This window comes from Rhamphochromis longiceps, linkage group LG16, assembly GCF_057381845.1.
Source record: "Rhamphochromis longiceps isolate RC_006_pf linkage group LG16, R_longiceps_female_GT1.1, whole genome shotgun sequence".
Lineage (NCBI taxonomy): Eukaryota > Metazoa > Chordata > Actinopteri > Cichliformes > Cichlidae > Rhamphochromis > Rhamphochromis longiceps.
Window position 1 is genome coordinate 37,246,830 of NC_140572.1, and position 25,699 is coordinate 37,272,528.

Consider the following 25,699-nt stretch of genomic DNA (forward strand, 5'->3'; position numbering starts at 1 on the left):
TTTTCTAAACGTCTAGTTTTTATTTTTGAATCACCCGTAATGTTTTTGGTTTAGATTTCATTAGTGATAAAGGTTTTTCATACAGTACTTACCATTATTGTCCATTTTTCATTTAAAATCCTAAGAAGCACTCAGCTGCTCAACAATGACGTCTCGCTTCTTGCTTTAAAACGAATGACTCAGGATTGTTGATGATTAGGCAGGATAAAACTTTATTGATCAATAAAACATTTCTCTTTGACAAAGAGATATTTCATTGTTTCGTTTACATAAATAAATAGTGATTACATCATCTGCAATACCACCAATGTCGATATTGTACAAACAATTATGTCACATAGTCTTGATTTATTGTAAATTTGGTTGTCTGTGTGTGTGTGTGTGTGTGTGTGTGTGTGTGTGTGTGTGTGTGTGTGTGTGTGTGTGTGTGTGTGTGTGTGTGTGTGTGTGTGTGTGTGTGTGTGTTTAATGCATTTGTAACCACTGAAAGTGTAAGGATTTTTTACAAGCCCATGCAAAGCCTATAGCAACAGAGGAGTGGTTAGTATTGCTATTATAATCTCATGAAACTCTGCAGAATTGATAGTTTGATGCCTTTTCTTGGGTCAATGGGAAGTTCATTCATCATTACAAGCACACCAAAGATACACACATTTCAACAGAGCTGACAAATGGTCTGAATGATTTGGCACAGTTCATTAAGCTACAGAAGTGGTCATATTTCTGACATGTTTCAATGAAATAATGAAATGGTTTTCGTGTATCATGCCATTCTTCAATTAATGAGAGGTTTGTGCAACATATCATAACAAGATATTCATGTTTCAGGGTTCCTGTTATTAAGAGAGATGGAGAAAAATGAAAACAAAACATTTTAGATGACTTAAACGCAACTGCAGTGATCATCAGTTACATTTGACATTTTTGGCATTCAGTTGTTGCACAATCCCCACGACTGGCAGCAGCGAGTGCAACACTTTCAGAGACTATCCGTTGCTAAGGAGGAATCGAGTAACCAGGGCCTCAGTCGCAGCACCCGGACTAAACATTAGGGGGGTTTGAATGCACACAACAGATGTGGCATGAAAATAAAAGCAAGTGCAAAGAAGAGAGGTAGAAAGGATTTTGCTGCCAACTTCAAAACAGTGTCCACTTTATCCAACATAGCAGTTTACTTTAAATGAGCAACAGAGCTACTGTAAAGCATGATGAGTTTGTTCTGTGCCTTACACTGTGGCTTTAGCATGTAAACACTGAGCTTTGCTAGTAAAAGCCATTGTAAAGATTGTCTTCTATGCATTAAAGAGGGAGAGGGGCATTACAACTCAGACCTCCATGAAATGATAAAGTTATGTTAATCTTCCTACTATGAAGTAAAGTGTTTTATTTCTGAAACATTTTTACAACTGTCTTTGTGCTATTTGAGGTAAATAACGCTGTTTTAATAATTCTCCGTGGTTAAACAAGTGGGAGAACTTCAAATCTTTGTAAGCCATATTTTTATCTTCACACTCACCAGAAGTGAAATAAGCCACAGAGTGTGAGAGAAATTTATTGGCAATGTTTTGAGAGCTAGATTGGCAGCATTTTTTAATTGGGGTTCTAACGCCTGCATCAAGCATCATCAGCCATAGTTAATCTTATTCTAACACTTTACTGGCTCCTAACGACTCTATGTAGTACTCTAAGTGGGAAAATTAAACAGATGGGATAGAAAAGAACAGACACACGCTGCCCTTCATGGATTTAGGAAGTGTGATTCCACTTTAGAGGGAAAAAAAATGAAATTAACCTGAGCACAGAACCGTGACCTACCGTCTTTGCAGTGATAGTCCACAGACAGGTAGCTCTTCAGCTGAGGACAAGGGTCAGCAAAGGAGTTCGCAACTTCAGCAATCTGGCAGACCTGTCGGCCGTGGCAACGAGCTGGGAATCACAGAAGAATATGATTAGCTGCTGCTAGCACACACTGTCACACGCACACACATGTACGCTCCAGTGGTTTCAGCAGTGTGAAAAGTTTTGCATCTGTTCATATCTTAGTTCATGCTTTGACGACAATATGCTTCTTAGCTACCAAAATCAAAGGCAAATAAATCCCTTCAACCTCACGCACAGAGAGGGGCTTCATAATCTTGAGACGCTAAAAAATATGAAAAGAGTTGTGATAAACTTGAGATTATACTTATGGTTTGTAGAAATGAACAATATCAACATTTTAATGCAATGACTGGGCTGCAAGAGAAACAGCAGCACTGATGTGTTTATGCTGTGTTCATGTAACATTTTTTAATCATAATTATCCATCCATCCATTGTCCAATTCAAGGTTAAAGGGGTGCTGTCTCAGGGCAAAAGACAGGGTACCCTGACAGACTGTATCAGGACTAACACAGAGAGACATGCTCACATTCATGCTGAGGGCCAATTTAAAATCATCGAAAACTGCCAAATGTGTGTGTATTTACTGCAAATGTTAGTTATGCCAATTTAACAACAAGAAACAAGAATATAGCCAGTATATTTTTTGCCGTGTACACATCTACTATTTGGCTTTACCAAAGATCGATGGCCTAAAACGTTGATTCTGTATATCTGGACGTAGCGTTTTCAGCGGGAGAAACGTCACTCGCCCAGGTGACTTCTTCAGTCTCAGCTGACTGCAACTTTCCAACATTATAAACAGTACATTTGTACAATAACTGAAACCAGCACCACTGAATGAACAATGGGCTGTGAGGTCAGTTTCATGATCATTAATATGCAAATTGTCATGACCATTGATCAGCAACTACTGATCAAAGATCATTGATCCATGGCCATGAGTCCCATTCACAGAGAGTTGGGGAATGGCTGCAGTCACAGCATTGTAAGATGGTGACAGATGTACCCTTAGGCCCCCTCCTCGATTCAGAGATCGTCTTTCCCTTTTCACGTAACTGGCCTCCTTGACTCTGCGCTCAAACCAGCGTTCCTCCCTGTCCAGGATGTGCACATCCTCATTATTGAAAGAGTGTCCACTGGCGTAGGTGTAAATAGGCTGCAGAGTCCTGGCCTGACGAGGTAGCTCTTCTGTGTTGTGCCAACCGCTTCACCAGAGGTTGTTTGGTTTCCCAGATGTATAAATCCTGGCAATCCTCCTGGCACTTAACAGCGTACACTACGTTACTCACCAGATCCTTGAAGATTCATTCAGTGGTGCTGGTTTCAGTCACTGTGTAAATGTACTGTTTATAGGGTTGGAAACCTGCAGTCAGCTGAGACTGAAGAAGTCACTTGGATGAGTGATGAGAAGTTTCTCGTCACTCAAAACGCTACAAGGTTCCGCATCTTCCGGGCAAGGACAGAGAGACTCAAGAGGAGCTTCTATCCCCAAGCCATCCGTGCCCTAAACACACACACCCGCCCGCTCACATCATCTATAATTGACTGAGACAGGACTCTCTTCCAGACACTCTAAACCAAGGCACAATGTACATTTCAATTCCTTTAACTTTAAATATGTTTATATTGTCTATCCTGTAAAATAGTCAGATGTCTATTCATATTAATGTACAGAATTCACCTGCTTGCTGCTACTACTGCACATTCACCCAGTGTATATACTATATGTATGTATATATTAGGGGTGCAACGATACTCGTATCGATATTGAACCGTTCATACAGTGCTTTCGGTTCGGTACGCATATGTATCGAACAATACAAAATTTGTAATTTATTTTATCAACTTTCCTTCTGACGATGCTGTCTGTGTTGAGCGCTCAGTAAATCTGCGTTCGACTACTCAGCCTAGGCTGCACTGTCGAGCGCAGATCCACTGAGCGCTCAACACAGACAGCATCATCAGAAGGACGATCGCAGGGCAAGCTAGCGAGACAGAAGTTAAGCTCTCCTTGCAACATGGCAAATTGAACCTTCCCCACCCTCATTCAGATGTGGCGTTTGGAATTATTTTGGTTTTCATGTGACGTATGACCCTGAAGGTAAGCGCGTCATGGACTAAAGTAAAACAGTATGTTGGATGTGCCACGCAATGCTCAATTACATGGGTGGGAACTAGTGTGTTAGCGAGCAGTTAGCTCGTTAACGTGTTAGCCGTCTAGCCCCACGCAGGGGTAGCTCGATAACGGAGCACTAGTGGGAACACAACGAATATGACTGCACATTTACGCCGACATCATCCTAGTGCAAAGACAAGTGGAAGCAGACAAAAACAACAAGCATGCATGTTACAAACTTTACCCGAGTCATTTAGACAGCCGTTAGCACATGATTCTCCTTATGGGGACCTGATATGTTTAATATTGTGGCGAGCTCAGACAAGGAGGAGAGGGAGGTGTCGTTTGGTCTTGCTTACCGTGAGCTAGCCAGGGAGCACAGCCGTTTATTGACATCTGCAGAAGAACACTGCCGCTAGCTAACTCCTCAGCGCGGCAACCGCACAGCAACAACAACACACAGAGCGCCCTCTGACCCCGGAAGGACACACCGTCGCAGCGAGAAGGCGTCACCCGTCACTATGGCAACATAAACAAAACATAACTGTACAAACAGAACCCTGAACAGCCCTGACCCGCTACATAGCCCCCGCCTAAGGGGTCAGTCGTCCCCGACGACCCCATTGCCCCACACAAAGTCCTGCAAATGTCCAGGTGCCTTCTTTTGGCGCACCGGCCGGTCACGACCGGCGGGGGAAAAGTCACTCGGGTCAGAACATGGGGTGCCACCATCATCCCACTTCTGACACTAATGTGGCGAGCTCAGACAACGAGGAGACGGAGGTGTCGTTTGGTCTTGCTTCCCGTGAGCTAGCCAGGGAGCACAGCCCTTTATTGACATCTGCAGAAGAACACTGCCGCTAGCTAACTGCTCAGCGCGGCAACCGCACAGCCACAACAACAACACACAGGGCGCCCTCTGACCCCGGAAGGACACACCGTCGCAGCGAGAGGGCGTCACCCGTCACTATGGCAACATAAACAAAACATAACTGTACAAACAGAACCCCGAACAGCCCTGACCCGCTACAATATGCTGCTGAGAATATAGCCCAGAAGAAGCGTATAGTATAGCTTTTATTTTGGAAAGAGCCATTTCTCTGTAATAAACTCTCTTTTCCAAAGATGAGTGATTCCTCAATCAGATACAGGTGTTACCGCGCCAGATCCGCGGCCCCGAACCGTAGTAAGGAAACCTCTGGCAGTTACTTGAAGGTTCCGTAACTGACTCGTAGCCGGCAACAGCTTACTATACAGGTCAACTCCGCTAGCAAAAAGATCGAAGGAGGCGTAGGAAACTGCTTCACCGAACTTTATTTCTTCTCTAAGGCACGAACACAGCGTACAGTGGGCTGAAACAGTTTACTCACAGCGAGCATCGCCGACACAACTCTGGCTGTCGAGGGAGTTATTATATTCCTTTTATTTATTTTCTTTCCGTCTCTTCTGTAGCTAACCGTTACTTTTTCCCCTTCTCCGCTCTCTCTCTTCACACACACACACCAGGCAGTCCCGCTACACACATCCCGAATACATTTCCCATCAGGCTTCATCCTTAAAGGGCCATGCCTGTAACACAGGGCTTGCAAAATCGGGCTAGCGATTTTTCCAGTCGGGCTACCAAAATCTATCTCTGCCCTGCCCGTCGGGCTATTGTAGGAAGGAAAAATATATGTCAATGCTTTTGCATTCTTTCGGAAATGTAGCTGGGTAATTATGTCATTGGCATCGGTGAGCCACTGTCAATATGTGACATATTGAAATCGCGTTTGAATTTGCGCTTGTTTTTTGCTTTCACTTTGCAAATATCCAGGTGCCTTCTTTTGGCGCACCGGCCGGTCACGACAGGCGGGGGAAAAGTCACTCGGGTCAGAACATGGGGTGCCACCATCATCCCACTTCTGACACCAATGTGGCGAGCTCAGACAACGAGGAGACGGAGGTGTTGTTTGGTCTTGCTTCCCGTGAGCTAGCCAGGGAGCACAGCCGTTTATTGACATCTGCAGAAGAACACTGCCGCTAGCTAACTGCTCAGCGCGGCAACCGCACAGCAACAACAACAACACCACACAGGGCGCCCTCTGACCCCGGAAGGACACACCGTCGCAGCAAGAGGGCGTCACCCGTCACTATGGCAACATAAACAAAACATAACTGTACAAACAGAACCCCGAACAGCCCTGACCCGCTACAATATGCTGCTGAGAATATAGCCCAGAAGAAGCGTATAGTATAGCTTTTATTTTGGAAAGAGCCATTTCTCTGTAATAAACTCTCTTTTCCAAAGATGAGTGATTCCTCAATCAGATATATTTATTTTTTTAATTATTTTTGTTTCAGCAACATTAAATTTAAAAACTGTACTTTTGAGTTAAAATATATATTTATAATTTTAATAAATGACAAATTAAAAAGGCATGAACATTTTTTTTGTATCGAAAAAATATCGAACCGTGACACCAAAGTATCGAACCGAACCGAACCGTGAATTTTGTGTATCGTTGCACCCCTAGTATATATATATATATATATATATATATATATATATATATATATATATATATATATATATATATATATAATGTTCTTCCTCTACACCCCCCCCCCCCAATTTTTGCACATGTCGAGGAGCATGTCAGGCTACATTTTACTGTGTGTTATACTTGTATAACTATGCATGTGACAAATAAAGAACCTTGAACCTTGAACCTTGAACATCCAGATGAACAGAATCAACTTTTGGAATTTACTTACCTGGATGATTGAGCATGCATCAAGACAAAGACTAAAGGGTTTTTAAATCCTGCTCTTCACATACGAGGAATTGAATTTTCAGGCCCCATCTTATCTTAATGACCTTGTAGTACCATATCACCCTATTAGAGCACTTTGCTCTCGCTCTGCAGGCCTACTTGTTGTTCCTAGAGTATTTAAAAGTAGAATGGGAGGCAGAGCCTTCAGTTTTCAGGCCCCTCTTCTGTGGAACCAGCTTCCAGTTTGGATTCAGGAGACAGACACTATCTCTACTTTCAAGATTAGGCTTAAAACTTTCCTTTTTGCTAAAGCATATAGTTAGGGCTGGACCAGGTGACCCTGAATCCTCCCTTAGTTATGCTGCAATAGGTGTAGGCTGCTGGGGGACTCCCATGATGCACTGGGTGTTTCTTCTTCAGTCACCTTTGTTCACTCTCTATCTGTTTATACACTTCACTGCATTTAAATCATTAGTTGTTATTATTATTAATCTCTGGCTCTCTTCCACTGTGCGTCTTTGTCCTGCCTCTTTCCTCTCACTCCAAACTGCTTGCGTCAGTTTTTCCTTCCCACTGTTACCAAGTGCTTCCTCACTGGGGCTCATGTGATTGTTGAGGTTTTCGCTGTATACAGTTTGAGGTGGTTGTTATTGTGATTTGGTACTATAGGAATAAAACTAAATTGAATTAAATCGAACTAAATTTTCACAGATAGCTTGTTTTAAAAAGATGATTTGATTGGACCATATCTGGTTTCTGGTTGTTCTAATTTTGACAAGGAATACCAGAAGGCTTACCAGACTTATGGATGTAGAAATTATAAATAGCCAGTAAAGCCTGATAAAAGGCTTTTGTTTGCAGTTGAGTGAAAGCCATGAATATTCCAAACTGATACTTTGAATGGTGGTCTGCAGTTAGTCAGTCATTTTAGCTGAGGCACATCCGCAGCATAGTAGATAAAAGGTGGGACAGTGCCTGGTACTAATCCATATGTAGAAATGTGCTTTTTATTGTATGTGTTTAATGATTTTGTACGTCACTAAAGATGCTATAGATTGGATGTGCAGTTTAAAAAGGTGAATGCGCTCCAAACCACAATGCGTGCTGAAAAGTCCTCCCAGTGCCCGAACAGGATGAAATCGAATCAACGTTAAACGATGACAAACGGCCGCCTGCTTCAGTCATCAGTTAAATTCAAAAGTCAATATTTACTCTGATAGATGGAAATCATCTATGTATCTTTACTGACAATTAAGCTTTTAAGCCATTGTTGTTTGCGTTCTTACGTAAATGTCCCGATGGGCAATTATCTTTACAAAGAAGGGGCTCCAGTGAGACTGTGTTCTTTGTGATGTAAGAGATAAGGCTTCTACGTGGATAGAATTTCACCACAGTTTTCATTCATGCAGAACCTTTTATAAGGCGCCAGTGTTTGTTTTCCTACCCGAGTTCAGCAGGTTTAATGAGAGGGACCATTATGACGCTATGATCACTGTGCAGATTAGACCTCTCGCACATAAATTAGAATTACAAGATCAACAATGAAATAATGATGAAGTTATCTCTGTAGTTGCTACCTACACCTACACATGGCTCGTTTGCAGAAAGCTGAGGACCAGGACAAGTGCAACTTTATTTAACCTGGCATCTTTAATTTTCTGTTTGTCATAATTAAAATGTTGGAGCGTTCAGCGCTTTTGGTTTTTTATTTTTATACTATCATCTTCTACTGTCTACCTATTCTTTCTCATATCCTCTGAACCTGGTTTCATGTTTCCTAAAACATGACACGATCCTTTTTAATGTCGCATTTCTGCTTTCAGTCTCTTCTTAACTGACATCAGCTTTTATCTCTGAAACGATCTTCAGCCGACTCAGACTTTCATGGTCTCAGACGCTGGCTTATTGTTATTCCCCTGTCCGAGATGACATTACACGTGGTCATTGTGGAGCAGGGAAATTATTTTACTGCTATTGTTAAATAATTGTCATCATTACCATTGCATTAATAATATAATCTGGAGTTTATATTGCGTTTAGAGGTTTAAACAGTGTGTCTTTCAGAAAGGCTAAAAGTAACAGGACAGGAAACAGGCTTGGAGAGTTTTGCAGAAGTGAAAGTTATTTTGAGCAGCAGGCTAAGACGAGGCTTTAACAATGTAACAGATAGCTTTAAGAAGGCCTTAAGATGTTATGCATACAGTTATTATGTTGACCTTGTATTTCAGGTGCAGTTATGACTATTTTATACACAATGCATATCTGTGCTTATTAAAGAGTTGGAGCTCGGTCAATTAATTGGGGGTTGGAAGCTTTGTTCGGCGCGATGTCCGGACAATCTATTGTGCAAGTGACTTGGAGCCATAGAAGGAATTGCAGTACATGCTTACAAAACACTTATATATCAGGTCATTTCATATTAAGGTTTTAGTAGAAGTTCTTGGTTAAAACATTTATTTAGTAGAAGACATACATATAGTCTCAGTGAGCCTCTGGTCTGGTGAAAGGTCAGAAGTGCAACAGGTGAATTGAGAAAGAGCATTTGAGGACGAGACACAGACAGTTAGTAGGTGAAGAGGTGACACAAAGAGCATGTGAGGTCAACATACACACACACACGAGTTAGATTTATTTAGAGGAGAGATTAGTCATGTCTCGGCAAGAAAGAGGAACAATTCACTTTAAGACAAGAACGGAAAGTACCAGCCATGAAAATAGAAGATGATCTTCTGGGTTAAAAGTCATTGTGGTGTTGATCTGATCTATGTATAAAATGTATCTGTGACGCATGAAGGGGCGTCAGTAAATCAAACCCTGATGCTATAAAATATCTGTTCATGCTTTGATTAAGTTGAAGACTACTTGCTGTCGGCATACAGAGTTGTCTTCCCACACGTGTGTGTTCATTAAAATCATTGTTTGACCAAGACCTTCTGGACCATGGGTGGTTTGTACTCTCCTTCCTCAATTTTGAACCTTAACAACACACTGCACTTTTTCAAAAACTTTCTTTACCCTTCAGCTTTGACCTCAGATCAATCAAGTCATCATTTTACAAGAAAATCTCTCTGTAATTGCTGCTCTCTCTGTAGACCCGACTTTTCCGCTGGCCTCGTCTCTTGAGTTTTCTCTCCAATGAATCTTTTCAACTTCAGATTCTGTCCCCTGACCTCGTACGCTGCTGGCAGTGCAACTGTGAGAAATCAAATATTTTTCAAAGGTAAAAAAGGGGCCAAAACTGGGCAACATTGTTTGTCTGTTGCTTCCTTTTTTTGGCCAAACATCCAGCTCTGTTCAATCAAATACACCAGTAATGAATTTAATCAGAATTTGGGAAACAGCATATCTTAGCATCTTCTTGATACTTTCAGACTGATGATTAATGGTAAGATAAATGGACCCAGAGTATGCAAATCACTAATCCATTCTGGGCTTTGCCAGTCAGTAGGGTTTTTTTTTAGGAGTTATCATAAATGTTGGATGTATATGTTAAATAACGCCTTGAATGAGCACTTATATGCAGACTTTTCCATATAAATCAAAATTATTTTGCATAACTGTCATGATCCGATCTTGATATTCACTCGCATTTGAACCAGGTTTTCTAAAGTACTAAATAAGTTTCTTAAGGCCAGATCAGACTCACTTCCACTTTTGAATGATGAGCCAGGAAGCTAGCTATCCTGCAAATGAATGCCAGAGGCAAAGACACAAAAGAACGAATGCACTAAAAATGTCAAACTAGAAAAATATTATGAAACAAACATTTTCCAAGTGCACAATACTAATATAATATGAAAAGGCCATGATTTGCAGTTTATATGATGCTATCATCACATTTCAATAAAGAGAGGTTGTTTGGAAATATTAAATGTGATTTGCTGAGATTCAGAATTCAATTAAAGTATCTTAAAGTATTAGACTCAGATGAATCGTCAGAATCCCAGCAGTGAGAGGAGGTGGGAGAAGACTCCTCAGAGTCTAAATACTGATGAAGAAGAAGATGAAGACTTGGGTTGGCCTCCGAGTGGTGAGGCAGAGATGTGGAGGAGGTTTGTTGCAAAGAATGACAGAAGAGCGCTGAGATTTACAGCACAAAGAATCGATTCTGTTTGGCTCGCAGAAGGCAGGCAAGAAAATGAATGGACCAGAGTAATGATGTCAGTATTGTCAGTGGAAGTGACGAGCAGTGACCCAGGAAAGCACGCAGAATGGGCCAGGATTGGGGGAACTGTTTGTTCCTGAAAAAGGAAACTCTGAATATCACTTTTTCTCTGTTGCTTTTGTTTTGTTCAGCAGCCTGCAGTGATTGCATTTGATGACTCATTTTTTCACAGACAATTATAAGTGCACTGATTGTAATGTTTGTGCAATCTGGTTAAAAAAAAAAAAGATAATGATAATAATTTGATATATCTATAATTGTCATTTCCTGGTTTCTGAATTACTTGAAAGCTTTTAAAAAAGGAAAGTGGGGCAGTCATCTCTGAAAGCATCTCCCAACAAAAGATCCAAATGTAATCACTCAACATGTCTCAGCATTAAATTGCAGATGTTGACACATATGATATGAATGCTGTGCAGTAGTGATTCAAAAAAATACAATTCTTTCTTAATCTTCCGTATGGCACATAAGAAAAATGCACACTGTAGATAAACCCCAGAGTAACACTTAAACCAAACTGGTAACAGTGTTACACTGTAACCAGGCCCTGCATGGCAAAACAGGAGAGTAGTGTGGGTGTTGACCAATATGGCTCCCTGTAAACTCTTTAAAACTGTTTTCCAAGAGTGTCAAAGAGTTTTGTGCCAAATAACTGCTCTGGGGTCACCAGATTTGTTCATGCACCAGAGTCACTGCAGACCTAGTTTTTGTTATTCTGCTAGATGGGGACTTTATTTCTGGCTGTCTCCAGAATGCAGTGAAAGTCCCTACAGCAATTTATCTGATACAGAAACTGTTTAGCGTCTGTTACTGTTGAGCATTCTTTTAATGTAAGGAACCATTTAATCACATCCTGAAAGCACAGGACACCAGTGCTATCTAAGAGAAAGGAATACGAGTAGCTACACCAGCTCAAACACCATGAAACACAACATATTTGTTTTCAGACCTGAGGGATGTCCTTTATGTGATGAGATGAACTGAGAAAACATGTGAGTTTAAAACCACTTTGGTCTCTGAAGCAGATAAAGATGGAGCACAAAGACCCAGCAAGGGTTAGTCCTCCAGATATGTTTCATTACTGGGAACAGAGTGAAGCACATTATTAAAGTTTTGCACTTTTTTCAGTTAACTACTTTTTAATCACATTTATTTTTAGTTTTTCATCTATGTTAGCCTAATATAGTTAAAGTGCACAATCAAGACCAACACAACAAGAGTCCAATTAAAAAGAACTGAAACTCCAGCGAGATTACTGCTCATTTTTTCACCCCATACAAAAAAATTTAAACAACTGATTTGTTTCGCAGTACCGACAACACGATTGACCAGACAGTCACCATATGATGATTATTATTCTACTAACTGATAGTTTACCATTAAAAGATGATAACTGTACTGGTTCTTATGTCTGTGAAGGTTCTCAGTCATCCAGGTCATCGTAGTCTAAGGAGCTTGCAAAGAAAAGCGTCTGGACTTCTTTAAGTTACTTGAAGACGTTTCACCTCTCATCCGAGAAGCTTCTTCAGTTCTAAGGTCAAATGGTGGAGAGTCCCAGATATGTACTGGTTCTTATATATCTGCACTTTCCTGCTCTAAATGAGCACTCAAAGCACTTTGAACAACTTGCCTCATTTGCCCATTTACACAAGCTATACATTTACACACATTCATGCTCCAGTGGATGCATCGAAGAGTACCTTCAGGTTAGTATGTTGCCAAAGGATATTTGGGATCCAGACTGGGGCAGACAAGGATCAAACTACCAACTTTCCGATTACTCGGTTTCCTGCTCCACCATCTGAGCTACAGATGGCATTTGTTACCTTCAGTTTCTCCACACACTGGGCATCCATCCAAATGTGGCAGCAGACAAAAGAAAGATAAGATTTGTTATATTTTACATTATTAGATTAATTTACTCATGAGTGTACTTTTATTACTTAGTATTTTAATTACTGTCAATAAGGTGATGTTTTAAACACACACACACACACACACACACACACACACACACACACACACACACACACACACACACACACACACACAAACTGATGATGGACCACAGCTAATAATCCTTTGCCTGCACAGACCTGAGCTCCCAGTAGCACCAAGATTTGGTCAAATAAATGGTTGGAAACATGGCAAACTCATCTAAAAAGAAAATGCGTATTTTAAAAAAGTTTAGGTCTGAAACAATAAGAAATACCTTTACCTTAGATATCTGGTTTTATAAAGTTTCCATATTAAAACATGTCTTGTTATATATCTGGAGTTTGTTGGATTTTGTTCTCTACCTTCAGCTCCAGGAGTTCCTCTAAGTTAGCCACTTGTTCCTGCAGATGAAGAAAGCAGCTCCTTAATCATCTCAACTCTCAGCTGACCTTTTTCATTCTCTGACTCCATTTTTATCCAGAGTGCCTGTAATTCTACGTCGTACTCTTTCAAGTGGGGAGGCTGAGACTGAACGTTTAGTGTGTTAATTTGTCATATTAATCCCTTTCATTTTGCGATATCGAGAGGCACACGATTCCTCACAACAATGCTTCAGTTTATTGGGCCATTGCAGCACCTGGACTGTTTTCTTTTTCACTCATTCTTCTGTAGATTTGTTGCTGTGCTGGGAATCGTTGAACTGCAGATGTAGTTTTGTCTGAGCTTCAGCTGTCAGACAGATGGCCTCACATAAGCGTGAGAATATTTTGGTATACGGAGGACTTCATAGTCGATTCAATGACTACTACATGCTTAGCTCCTATGGTGTTTTCCTTTTGTACTGTTATGAATTGTATCTATCATTTTATCTACCATGCTAATTAGTCTTACTGAGCATTGCACAGTCTGACCTTGAGGTGTATTTGCTGTGATGTCCACTCCTAGGAAGGTTGGCAGGTGTCTTGAATGTTTTCTAGTTGTGAATACTGTCTCACTGCAGAGTGATAAACTTTAAATAGTTTGAAAATGGTCTGATTAGCCCATTCCTGATTGATGGGCAACAACAATGACTTCTCTAAGATCACTGCTGATGGTTTTCCTCCTTGGCATTGAGTTCACGCACACCCGACTGCTCCAGAGGTGCAAAAACATCTGCTTTCTATTCTATTTGTGTAGCACAAAATTGCAACGGTCACTTAGAAGCACTTTATATTGCAAGGAAAAGAGCCGACAACAATGCAGAGAAAACCCCAACAATCAGACCTATAAGCGAGTAAAGTAAACTAAAGTAAAGTCTTATTTATAGCTCCTTTCAAGACAAAGATCCCAAAGTGCTTCACAACAAACTACCAGAGCATAAAAACAGAAAAAGAGCCGACTGAATGCAAGTCTACAAAGTTGAGTTTTTAGAAGTTTCTTGAAAGAAACTACTGAGTGCACAGATCTCAAGCTCAGAGGGAGAGAGTTCCAGAGTTTGGAGGCCACTGTGACAAAAGCTCTGTCACCTTTAGTTTTCAGCCTTGTATGATGTACAACAAGTCGGCCCTGATCACATGGCCTCGCAGACCTGCTCGGGACGTATGGCAGTCCACTGATGTAAGCTGGTGCTTATCCATTTATTCCTACAGCCACTTCTAAGCAGAGTACACTCAATGTTCTGGCCTCATGCGTAGATGCAAACAGCTATTCATGCTCACATTAACGCCATTTACCTTATACCTCGAAGTGCATGGAGTACATGGAAGAGAACAGCAACATGCTCCAGCTAGGATATGAATAACAGAGCTTATTAAACCTGTGTGTCAGCACTGCTTTGCGTCCTTAGTTCTCTGTGTGTGAAACTTACCATTTTAGTATTAGGACCTCATGACTGGATGCACAGATGTAGTTGGGGCTTCCAGCAGTCGGCTCTCCAGTTTTTCAGCAGTGTGAGATCCTAGCACGCTCTGATTCGCAGCTCTGCCTTTAGAGACTTCATTAAAAACCAAATAGTCTTAAGGAAAGTATGAATCTACCTGTTACAGGGATGTTAAAAAAAATCAAACAGTGTAATGCATATCTCTTTACACACTACATAAAGATCTGCTCTAGGATCAAAGTACAACAGCTTCTCACATATGCAGTTCCAGCTGGTTGAGCAGGTGTCTTCAGGTTTCATTCCCTTTGCCAGGGGATGGATGTATGAAGCTATGCTTATGCGTTTTTCTACCCATTAACTGGTTTGTGCAGATTTCATGCATGCAAAAAGGCAGGTCGAGGTCAATAACATGAAGTGAAGATCAAAAAAAGAAATAGGTGGAGATGGATTCTTCCATTCTCCTTCACTTCGTGTCTTTGGGTCCTTCGCAGTGAACTTCACAGTCGATCATGAATCACTTTTCCTTCAGTGCTTATTTTTTTGTTTGTGTTTCCAAAACTGAGACAAACAGAACCCACGTTCCTTCCTCCAGTGAAGCACTTCTTCTTTGATGTTGTCTTAATTGCCATGTCTAATAACTTGAGATGCAAGCGATGATTTTATATGCAAAAGGTGACATAAGTGACTGCCTACTTACATTTCTTGACTAAAGATTGGAGCAGAAATGAGACTCGTGCATGTGCACCAGATTTCATGATAAGTTCTACAAAAGTGATCTGTGTGTAGACGTGACTGGAAAAATCTGAAAAAAGAGTGCCTTTGCACTTTGCTGCCTTTTGTGCATACACACAATTTTAGATGTTAATCAGTACAGAATCGTTTGCATTTGGAAGAGTTGGGTTTGGAGGTAGATTTTAAATGAAAGTCTAGACTCATAGCTCAGAGACTGACTCCTAGTTTCTGTAAAGTCAGCTTTCCAGCCCAGCAGGAAAGCTGTCAAAGCTCTAGACTGGAGTGGTTACATGAATAGCTTCGGTGCCATGATTTATTCCTCCTAGAGGCCTATCTGCCAACTAAAAGGCATTAAACATTAGTCTGTGAAGTTCTACTCCTGATAGAATAATTCATTCACACTTACTTGGTGATGTAAAAGTGTTTTACAACTGCTATAAACTCCAAAGCAGACACAGAGATAAATTCCCATTTTTCTGTCGTCACTTTGTGGTGTTCTTAATGCACAGGAGCCTTTGCAGAACAGTGTGCGTGCAGGTCGGAGATGATGATGATGCAAAAGTGTGAAATGTAATCATAGGAGGTGAGAAAATACACTGAGGTACAGAAATGACTTCTATTAGTCTTTAACCCTCTCTTTGCTGTTTCTGTGCTTCAACACACAGAATCCAGCCTCAGGGAAACACAAGTTAGTGTACTCCTGTTGGCTTTCTCAAGCCTCGATGAATGTGAGGCTTGTGTCAGGGAAGGGCGTGTGGTGTAAAATCTGTGCCAAATCAAATATGTGGATCCAACTGCTGTGGCATCACCCTGGGAAATAAGAGAGTAGCTGCAAATACTGCAAAAAATAAAAAGATGAAAAATTAAGAATATGATTGTTGCAACACCACCCACACACTGGTCAGCATCCACAGTATAGAGCAGCTCAGAATGACAGCATGAATACTGGATACAAACACACAAGTAACCTGTAAAACCATCAGTGTAGACACACGTTATTTTACATTTATAGTTTAAATGTAAAGTGACATTACATCACAGTAAGACTGTGTCTAAATTATTCACAACAAAGCAAACATTGTACAGATGACCTTCAAAGCCTCTTCTGTAATGAGTGTGATAGATTTAAGAACTCTTTCTTGAGCAAAACCAAACATGGCAAAAGTGCCAAAAGTAAAGTAAAAACTTCTTGTAGTAACGCTTGACAGGTCTGATATTTACAATTTTAAGTATATCAAGTAGCGAGTCAGCAGGATCACTGATTTGATTATTAAACTTAACACATTGTTAAGGTAAATAGTTTTACTTAAAAAAACAAAATTGTTATTATAATATCAAGTACTGCTTATTAAAAATAAACACTTAAAAAGAGACAATATAACATGAAGTATTACTTAATTTAAAAGGTTTTCCCTTATTTTAAGGTAAACAGCATAAATTAGGACATTTTACAATAAACCTAATCGATTTATCCTCACAGTTTCTATTTTATTTTATTTTTGTGTTTATTTAGTTTTCCAGTGTTTGAAAGAGACACGACTGTGCGTCTGTAACAGTGACAAACATCTCTGCCTCTGAACACAAACACACAAGAATCAAAGTCTAATCATCATACGACAGGAAACAATGACAATAATAATTTGGTGATTTTAACTTAAATACTTGTATTCAACGAGTCCGCGTGACAACCACCACAAACCTGATCTTCTTGACTTTGTAATTTGTAAATGAAACAAGTACACACAAATATACTCCTCAGTATGCAGGAAAACTGTTAAAAAATTCCCATTAGCGACGTAGTTAAATTAAGTAAGAGTCATTTCTGTGCTGGAGTCATTATGATTTTCCATTTTCTAATTAGATTTTATTTTAATTTATTTTGACTTTTTTCAGTTTACTGTGGTTTCAGTGAGTTTTCACAGTGGGTTTGCTCATTTCAGTTTAGATTTTAATGGTCCCAGTGCTAATGTTGGTCATTTTTAAAGAACAAAATTAATATTACATGGAGGAAAGATTTTAGGAAGTACAAGAAAACCTTTCTGAAAGCAGTTGATTCCCAAAGCTCCAAAGCTCCTCCTCTGGCAGGTTGTGATTATAAATTTTAGCAGGCAAACAAGAATATTTCCTGCATATTTTTAGTTTATATTAGTTTGTTTTACAAGTTTCCAATTTTGTAAAATTATTTCAGTTTGTTTTCATCTTTTTTCTAAACGTCTAGTTTTTATTTTTGAATCACCCGTAATGTTTTTGGTTTAGATTTCATTAGTGATAAAGGTTTTTCATACAGTACTTACCATTATTGTCCATTTTTCATTTAAAATCCTAAGAAGCACTCAGCTGCTCAACAATGACGTCTCGCTTCTTGCTTTAAAACGAATGACTCAGGATTGTTGATGATTAGGCAGGATAAAACTTTATTGATCAATAAAACATTTCTCTTTGACAAAGAGATATTTCATTGTTTCGTTTACATAAATAAATAGTGATTACATCATCTGCAATACCACCAATGTCGATATTGTACAAACAATTATGTCACATAGTCTTGATTTATTGTAAATTTGGTTGTCTGTGTGTGTGTGTGTGTGTGTGTGTGTGTGTGTGTGTGTGTGTGTGTGTGTGTGTGTGTGTGTGTGTGTGTGTGTGTGTGTGTGTGTGTGTGTGTGTTTAATGCATTTGTAACCACTGAAAGTGTAAGGATTTTTTACAAGCCCATGCAAAGCCTATAGCAACAGAGGAGTGGTTAGTATTGCTATTATAATCTCATGAAACTCTGCAGAATTGATAGTTTGATGCCTTTTCTTGGGTCAATGGGAAGTTCATTCATCATTACAAGCACACCAAAGATACACACATTTCAACAGAGCTGACAAATGGTCTGAATGATTTGGCACAGTTCATTAAGCTACAGAAGTGGTCATATTTCTGACATGTTTCAATGAAATAATGAAATGGTTTTCGTGTATCATGCCATTCTTCAATTAATGAGAGGTTTGTGCAACATATCATAACAAGATATTCATGTTTCAGGGTTCCTGTTATTAAGAGAGATGGAGAAAAATGAAAACAAAACATTTTAGATGACTTAAACGCAACTGCAGTGATCATCAGTTACATTTGACATTTTTGGCATTCAGTTGTTGCACAATCCCCACGACTGGCAGCAGCGAGTGCAACACTTTCAGAGACTATCCGTTGCTAAGGAGGAATCGAGTAACCAGGGCCTCAGTCGCAGCACCCGGACTAAACATTAGGGGGGTTTGAATGCACACAACAGATGTGGCATGAAAATAAAAGCAAGTGCAAAGAAGAGAGGTAGAAAGGATTTTGCTGCCAACTTCAAAACAGTGTCCACTTTATCCAACATAGCAGTTTACTTTAAATGAGCAACAGAGCTACTGTAAAGCATGATGAGTTTGTTCTGTGCCTTACACTGTGGCTTTAGCATGTAAACACTGAGCTTTGCTAGTAAAAGCCATTGTAAAGATTGTCTTCTATGCATTAAAGAGGGAGAGGGGCATTACAACTCAGACCTCCATGAAATGATAAAGTTATGTTAATCTTCCTACTATGAAGTAAAGTGTTTTATTTCTGAAACATTTTTACAACTGTCTTTGTGCTATTTGAGGTAAATAACGCTGTTTTAATAATTCTCCGTGGTTAAACAAGTGGGAGAACTTCAAATCTTTGTAAGCCATATTTTTATCTTCACACTCACCAGAAGTGAAATAAGCCACAGAGTGTGAGAGAAATTTATTGGCAATGTTTTGAGAGCTAGATTGGCAGCATTTTTTAATTGGGGTTCTAACGCCTGCATCAAGCATCATCAGCCATAGTTAATCTTATTCTAACACTTTACTGGCTCCTAACGACTCTATGTAGTACTCTAAGTGGGAAAATTAAACAGATGGGATAGAAAAGAACAGACACACGCTGCCCTTCATGGATTTAGGAAGTGTGATTCCACTTTAGAGGGAAAAAAAATGAAATTAACCTGAGCACAGAACCGTGACCTACCGTCTTTGCAGTGATAGTCCACAGACAGGTAGCTCTTCAGCTGAGGACAAGGGTCAGCAAAGGAGTTCGCAACTTCAGCAATCTGGCAGACCTGTCGGCCGTGGCAACGAGCTGGGAATCACAGAAGAATATGATTAGCTGCTGCTAGCACACACTGTCACACGCACACACATGTACGCTCCAGTGGTTTCAGCAGTGTGAAAAGTTTTGCATCTGTTCATATCTTAGTTCATGCTTTGACGACAATATGCTTCTTAGCTACCAAAATCAAAGGCAAATAAATCCCTTCAACCTCACGCACAGAGAGGGGCTTCATAATCTTGAGACGCTAAAAAATATGAAAAGAGTTGTGATAAACTTGAGATTATACTTATGGTTTGTAGAAATGAACAATATCAACATTTTAATGCAATGACTGGGCTGCAAGAGAAACAGCAGCACTGATGTGTTTATGCTGTGTTCATGTAACATTTTTTAATCATAATTATCCATCCATCCATTGTCCAATTCAAGGTTAAAGGGGTGCTGTCTCAGGGCAAAAGACAGGGTACCCTGACAGACTGTATCAGGACTAACACAGAGAGACATGCTCACATTCATGCTGAGGGCCAATTTAAAATCATCGAAAACTGCCAAATGTGTGTGTATTTACTGCAAATGTTAGTTATGCCAATTTAACAACAAGAAACAAGAATATAGCCAGTATATTTTTTGCCGTGTACACATCTACTATTTGGCTTTACCAAAGATCGATGGCCTAAAACGTTGATTCTGTATATCTGGACGTAGCGTTTTCAGCGGGAGAAACGTCACTCGCCCAGGTGACTTCTTCAGTCTCAGCTGACTGCAACTTTCCAACATTATAAACAGTACATTTGTACAATAACTGAAACCAGCACCACTGAATGAACAATGGGCTGTGAGGTCAGTTTCATGATCATTAATATGCAAATTGTCATGACCATTGATCAGCAACTACTGATCAAAGATCATTGATCCATGGCCATGAGTCCCATTCACAGAGAGTTGGGGAATGGCTGCAGTCACAGCATTGTAAGATGGTGACAGATGTACCCTTAGGCCCCCTCCTCGATTCAGAGATCGTCTTTCCCTTTTCACGTAACTGGCCTCCTTGACTCTGCGCTCAAACCAGCGTTCCTCCCTGTCCAGGATGTGCACATCCTCATTATTGAAAGAGTGTCCACTGGCGTAGGTGTAAATAGGCTGCAGAGTCCTGGCCTGACGAGGTAGCTCTTCTGTGTTGTGCCAACCGCTTCACCAGAGGTTGTTTGGTTTCCCAGATGTATAAATCCTGGCAATCCTCCTGGCACTTAACAGCGTACACTACGTTACTCACCAGATCCTTGAAGATTCATTCAGTGGTGCTGGTTTCAGTCACTGTGTAAATGTACTGTTTATAGGGTTGGAAACCTGCAGTCAGCTGAGACTGAAGAAGTCACTTGGATGAGTGATGAGAAGTTTCTCGTCACTCAAAACGCTACAAGGTTCCGCATCTTCCGGGCAAGGACAGAGAGACTCAAGAGGAGCTTCTATCCCCAAGCCATCCGTGCCCTAAACACACACACCCGCCCGCTCACATCATCTATAATTGACTGAGACAGGACTCTCTTCCAGACACTCTAAACCAAGGCACAATGTACATTTCAATTCCTTTAACTTTAAATATGTTTATATTGTCTATCCTGTAAAATAGTCAGATGTCTATTCATATTAATGTACAGAATTCACCTGCTTGCTGCTACTACTGCACATTCACCCAGTGTATATACTATATGTATGTATATATTAGGGGTGCAACGATACTCGTATCGATATTGAACCGTTCATACAGTGCTTTCGGTTCGGTACGCATATGTATCGAACAATACAAAATTTGTAATTTATTTTATCAACTTTCCTTCTGACGATGCTGTCTGTGTTGAGCGCTCAGTAAATCTGCGTTCGACTACTCAGCCTAGGCTGCACTGTCGAGCGCAGATCCACTGAGCGCTCAACACAGACAGCATCATCAGAAGGACGATCGCAGGGCAAGCTAGCGAGACAGAAGTTAAGCTCTCCTTGCAACATGGCAAATTGAACCTTCCCCACCCTCATTCAGATGTGGCGTTTGGAATTATTTTGGTTTTCATGTGACGTATGACCCTGAAGGTAAGCGCGTCATGGACTAAAGTAAAACAGTATGTTGGATGTGCCACGCAATGCTCAATTACATGGGTGGGAACTAGTGTGTTAGCGAGCAGTTAGCTCGTTAACGTGTTAGCCGTCTAGCCCCACGCAGGGGTAGCTCGATAACGGAGCACTAGTGGGAACACAACGAATATGACTGCACATTTACGCCGACATCATCCTAGTGCAAAGACAAGTGGAAGCAGACAAAAACAACAAGCATGCATGTTACAAACTTTACCCGAGTCATTTAGACAGCCGTTAGCACATGATTCTCCTTATGGGGACCTGATATGTTTAATATTGTGGCGAGCTCAGACAAGGAGGAGAGGGAGGTGTCGTTTGGTCTTGCTTACCGTGAGCTAGCCAGGGAGCACAGCCGTTTATTGACATCTGCAGAAGAACACTGCCGCTAGCTAACTCCTCAGCGCGGCAACCGCACAGCAACAACAACACACAGAGCGCCCTCTGACCCCGGAAGGACACACCGTCGCAGCGAGAAGGCGTCACCCGTCACTATGGCAACATAAACAAAACATAACTGTACAAACAGAACCCTGAACAGCCCTGACCCGCTACATAGCCCCCGCCTAAGGGGTCAGTCGTCCCCGACGACCCCATTGCCCCACACAAAGTCCTGCAAATGTCCAGGTGCCTTCTTTTGGCGCACCGGCCGGTCACGACCGGCGGGGGAAAAGTCACTCGGGTCAGAACATGGGGTGCCACCATCATCCCACTTCTGACACTAATGTGGCGAGCTCAGACAACGAGGAGACGGAGGTGTCGTTTGGTCTTGCTTCCCGTGAGCTAGCCAGGGAGCACAGCCCTTTATTGACATCTGCAGAAGAACACTGCCGCTAGCTAACTGCTCAGCGCGGCAACCGCACAGCCACAACAACAACACACAGGGCGCCCTCTGACCCCGGAAGGACACACCGTCGCAGCGAGAGGGCGTCACCCGTCACTATGGCAACATAAACAAAACATAACTGTACAAACAGAACCCCGAACAGCCCTGACCCGCTACAATATGCTGCTGAGAATATAGCCCAGAAGAAGCGTATAGTATAGCTTTTATTTTGGAAAGAGCCATTTCTCTGTAATAAACTCTCTTTTCCAAAGATGAGTGATTCCTCAATCAGATACAGGTGTTACCGCGCCAGATCCGCGGCCCCGAACCGTAGTAAGGAAACCTCTGGCAGTTACTTGAAGGTTCCGTAACTGACTCGTAGCCGGCAACAGCTTACTATACAGGTCAACTCCGCTAGCAAAAAGATCGAAGGAGGCGTAGGAAACTGCTTCACCGAACTTTATTTCTTCTCTAAGGCACGAACACAGCGTACAGTGGGCTGAAACAGTTTACTCACAGCGAGCATCGCCGACACAACTCTGGCTGTCGAGGGAGTTATTATATTCCTTTTATTTATTTTCTTTCCGTCTCTTCTGTAGCTAACCGTTACTTTTTCCCCTTCTCCGCTCTCTCTCTTCACACACACACACCAGGCAGTCCCGCTACACACATCCCGAATACATTTCCCATCAGGCTTCATCCTTAAAGGGCCATGCCTGTAACACAGGGCTTGCAAAATCGGGCTAGCGATTTTTCCAGTCGGGCTACCAAAATCTATCTCTGCCCTGCCCGTCGGGCTATTGTAGGAAGGAAAAATATATGTCAATGCTTTTGCATTCTTTCGGAAATGTAGCTGGGTAATTATGTCATTGGCATCGGTGAGCCACTGTCAATATGTGACATATTGAAATCGCGTTTGAATTTGCGCTTGTTTTTTGCTTTCACTTTGCAAATATCCAGGTGCCTTCTTTTGGCGCACCGGCCGGTCACGACAGGCGGGGGAAAAGTCACTCGGGTCAGAACATGGGGTGCCACCATCATCCCACTTCTGACACCAATGTGGCGAGCTCAGACAACGAGGAGACGGAGGTGTTGTTTGGTCTTGCTTCCCGTGAGCTAGCCAGGGAGCACAGCCGTTTATTGACATCTGCAGAAGAACACTGCCGCTAGCTAACTGCTCAGCGCGGCAACCGCACAGCAACAACAACAACACCACACAGGGCGCCCTCTGACCCCGGAAGGACACACCGTCGCAGCAAGAGGGCGTCACCCGTCACTATGGCAACATAAACAAAACATAACTGTACAAACAGAACCCCGAACAGCCCTGACCCGCTACAATATGCTGCTGAGAATATAGCCCAGAAGAAGCGTATAGTATAGCTTTTATTTTGGAAAGAGCCATTTCTCTGTAATAAACTCTCTTTTCCAAAGATGAGTGATTCCTCAATCAGATATATTTATTTTTTTAATTATTTTTGTTTCAGCAACATTAAATTTAAAAACTGTACTTTTGAGTTAAAATATATATTTATAATTTTAATAAATGACAAATTAAAAAGGCATGAACATTTTTTTTGTATCGAAAAAATATCGAACCGTGACACCAAAGTATCGAACCGAACCGAACCGTGAATTTTGTGTATCGTTGCACCCCTAGTATATATATATATATATATATATATATATATATATATATATATATATATATATAATGTTCTTCCTCTACACCCCCCCCCCCCAATTTTTGCACATGTCGAGGAGCATGTCAGGCTACATTTTACTGTGTGTTATACTTGTATAACTATGCATGTGACAAATAAAGAACCTTGAACCTTGAACCTTGAACATCCAGATGAACAGAATCAACTTTTGGAATTTACTTACCTGGATGATTGAGCATGCATCAAGACAAAGACTAAAGGGTTTTTAAATCCTGCTCTTCACATACGAGGAATTGAATTTTCAGGCCCCATCTTATCTTAATGACCTTGTAGTACCATATCACCCTATTAGAGCACTTTGCTCTCGCTCTGCAGGCCTACTTGTTGTTCCTAGAGTATTTAAAAGTAGAATGGGAGGCAGAGCCTTCAGTTTTCAGGCCCCTCTTCTGTGGAACCAGCTTCCAGTTTGGATTCAGGAGACAGACACTATCTCTACTTTCAAGATTAGGCTTAAAACTTTCCTTTTTGCTAAAGCATATAGTTAGGGCTGGACCAGGTGACCCTGAATCCTCCCTTAGTTATGCTGCAATAGGTGTAGGCTGCTGGGGGACTCCCATGATGCACTGGGTGTTTCTTCTTCAGTCACCTTTGTTCACTCTCTATCTGTTTATACACTTCACTGCATTTAAATCATTAGTTGTTATTATTATTAATCTCTGGCTCTCTTCCACTGTGCGTCTTTGTCCTGCCTCTTTCCTCTCACTCCAAACTGCTTGCGTCAGTTTTTCCTTCCCACTGTTACCAAGTGCTTCCTCACTGGGGCTCATGTGATTGTTGAGGTTTTCGCTGTATACAGTTTGAGGTGGTTGTTATTGTGATTTGGTACTATAGGAATAAAACTAAATTGAATTAAATCGAACTAAATTTTCACAGATAGCTTGTTTTAAAAAGATGATTTGATTGGACCATATCTGGTTTCTGGTTGTTCTAATTTTGACAAGGAATACCAGAAGGCTTACCAGACTTATGGATGTAGAAATTATAAATAGCCAGTAAAGCCTGATAAAAGGCTTTTGTTTGCAGTTGAGTGAAAGCCATGAATATTCCAAACTGATACTTTGAATGGTGGTCTGCAGTTAGTCAGTCATTTTAGCTGAGGCACATCCGCAGCATAGTAGATAAAAGGTGGGACAGTGCCTGGTACTAATCCATATGTAGAAATGTGCTTTTTATTGTATGTGTTTAATGATTTTGTACGTCACTAAAGATGCTATAGATTGGATGTGCAGTTTAAAAAGGTGAATGCGCTCCAAACCACAATGCGTGCTGAAAAGTCCTCCCAGTGCCCGAACAGGATGAAATCGAATCAACGTTAAACGATGACAAACGGCCGCCTGCTTCAGTCATCAGTTAAATTCAAAAGTCAATATTTACTCTGATAGATGGAAATCATCTATGTATCTTTACTGACAATTAAGCTTTTAAGCCATTGTTGTTTGCGTTCTTACGTAAATGTCCCGATGGGCAATTATCTTT

General features: G+C 41.0%; 1 long non-coding RNA gene across 1 annotated transcript; it reads right to left on the reverse strand.

The window, feature by feature from the left end:
* Nucleotides 1-1,814: 1,814 nt before the first annotated feature.
* Nucleotides 1,815-23,701, reverse strand: LOC146651627 (uncharacterized). The gene is made up of 3 exons (XR_014907988.1): nucleotides 22,006-23,701; nucleotides 4,359-4,518; nucleotides 1,815-1,926 (listed from the first exon to the last, which is right to left on the reverse strand). It is a non-coding gene; the product is annotated as an uncharacterized LOC146651627 (long non-coding RNA).
* Nucleotides 23,702-25,699: the final 1,998 nt, after the last annotated feature.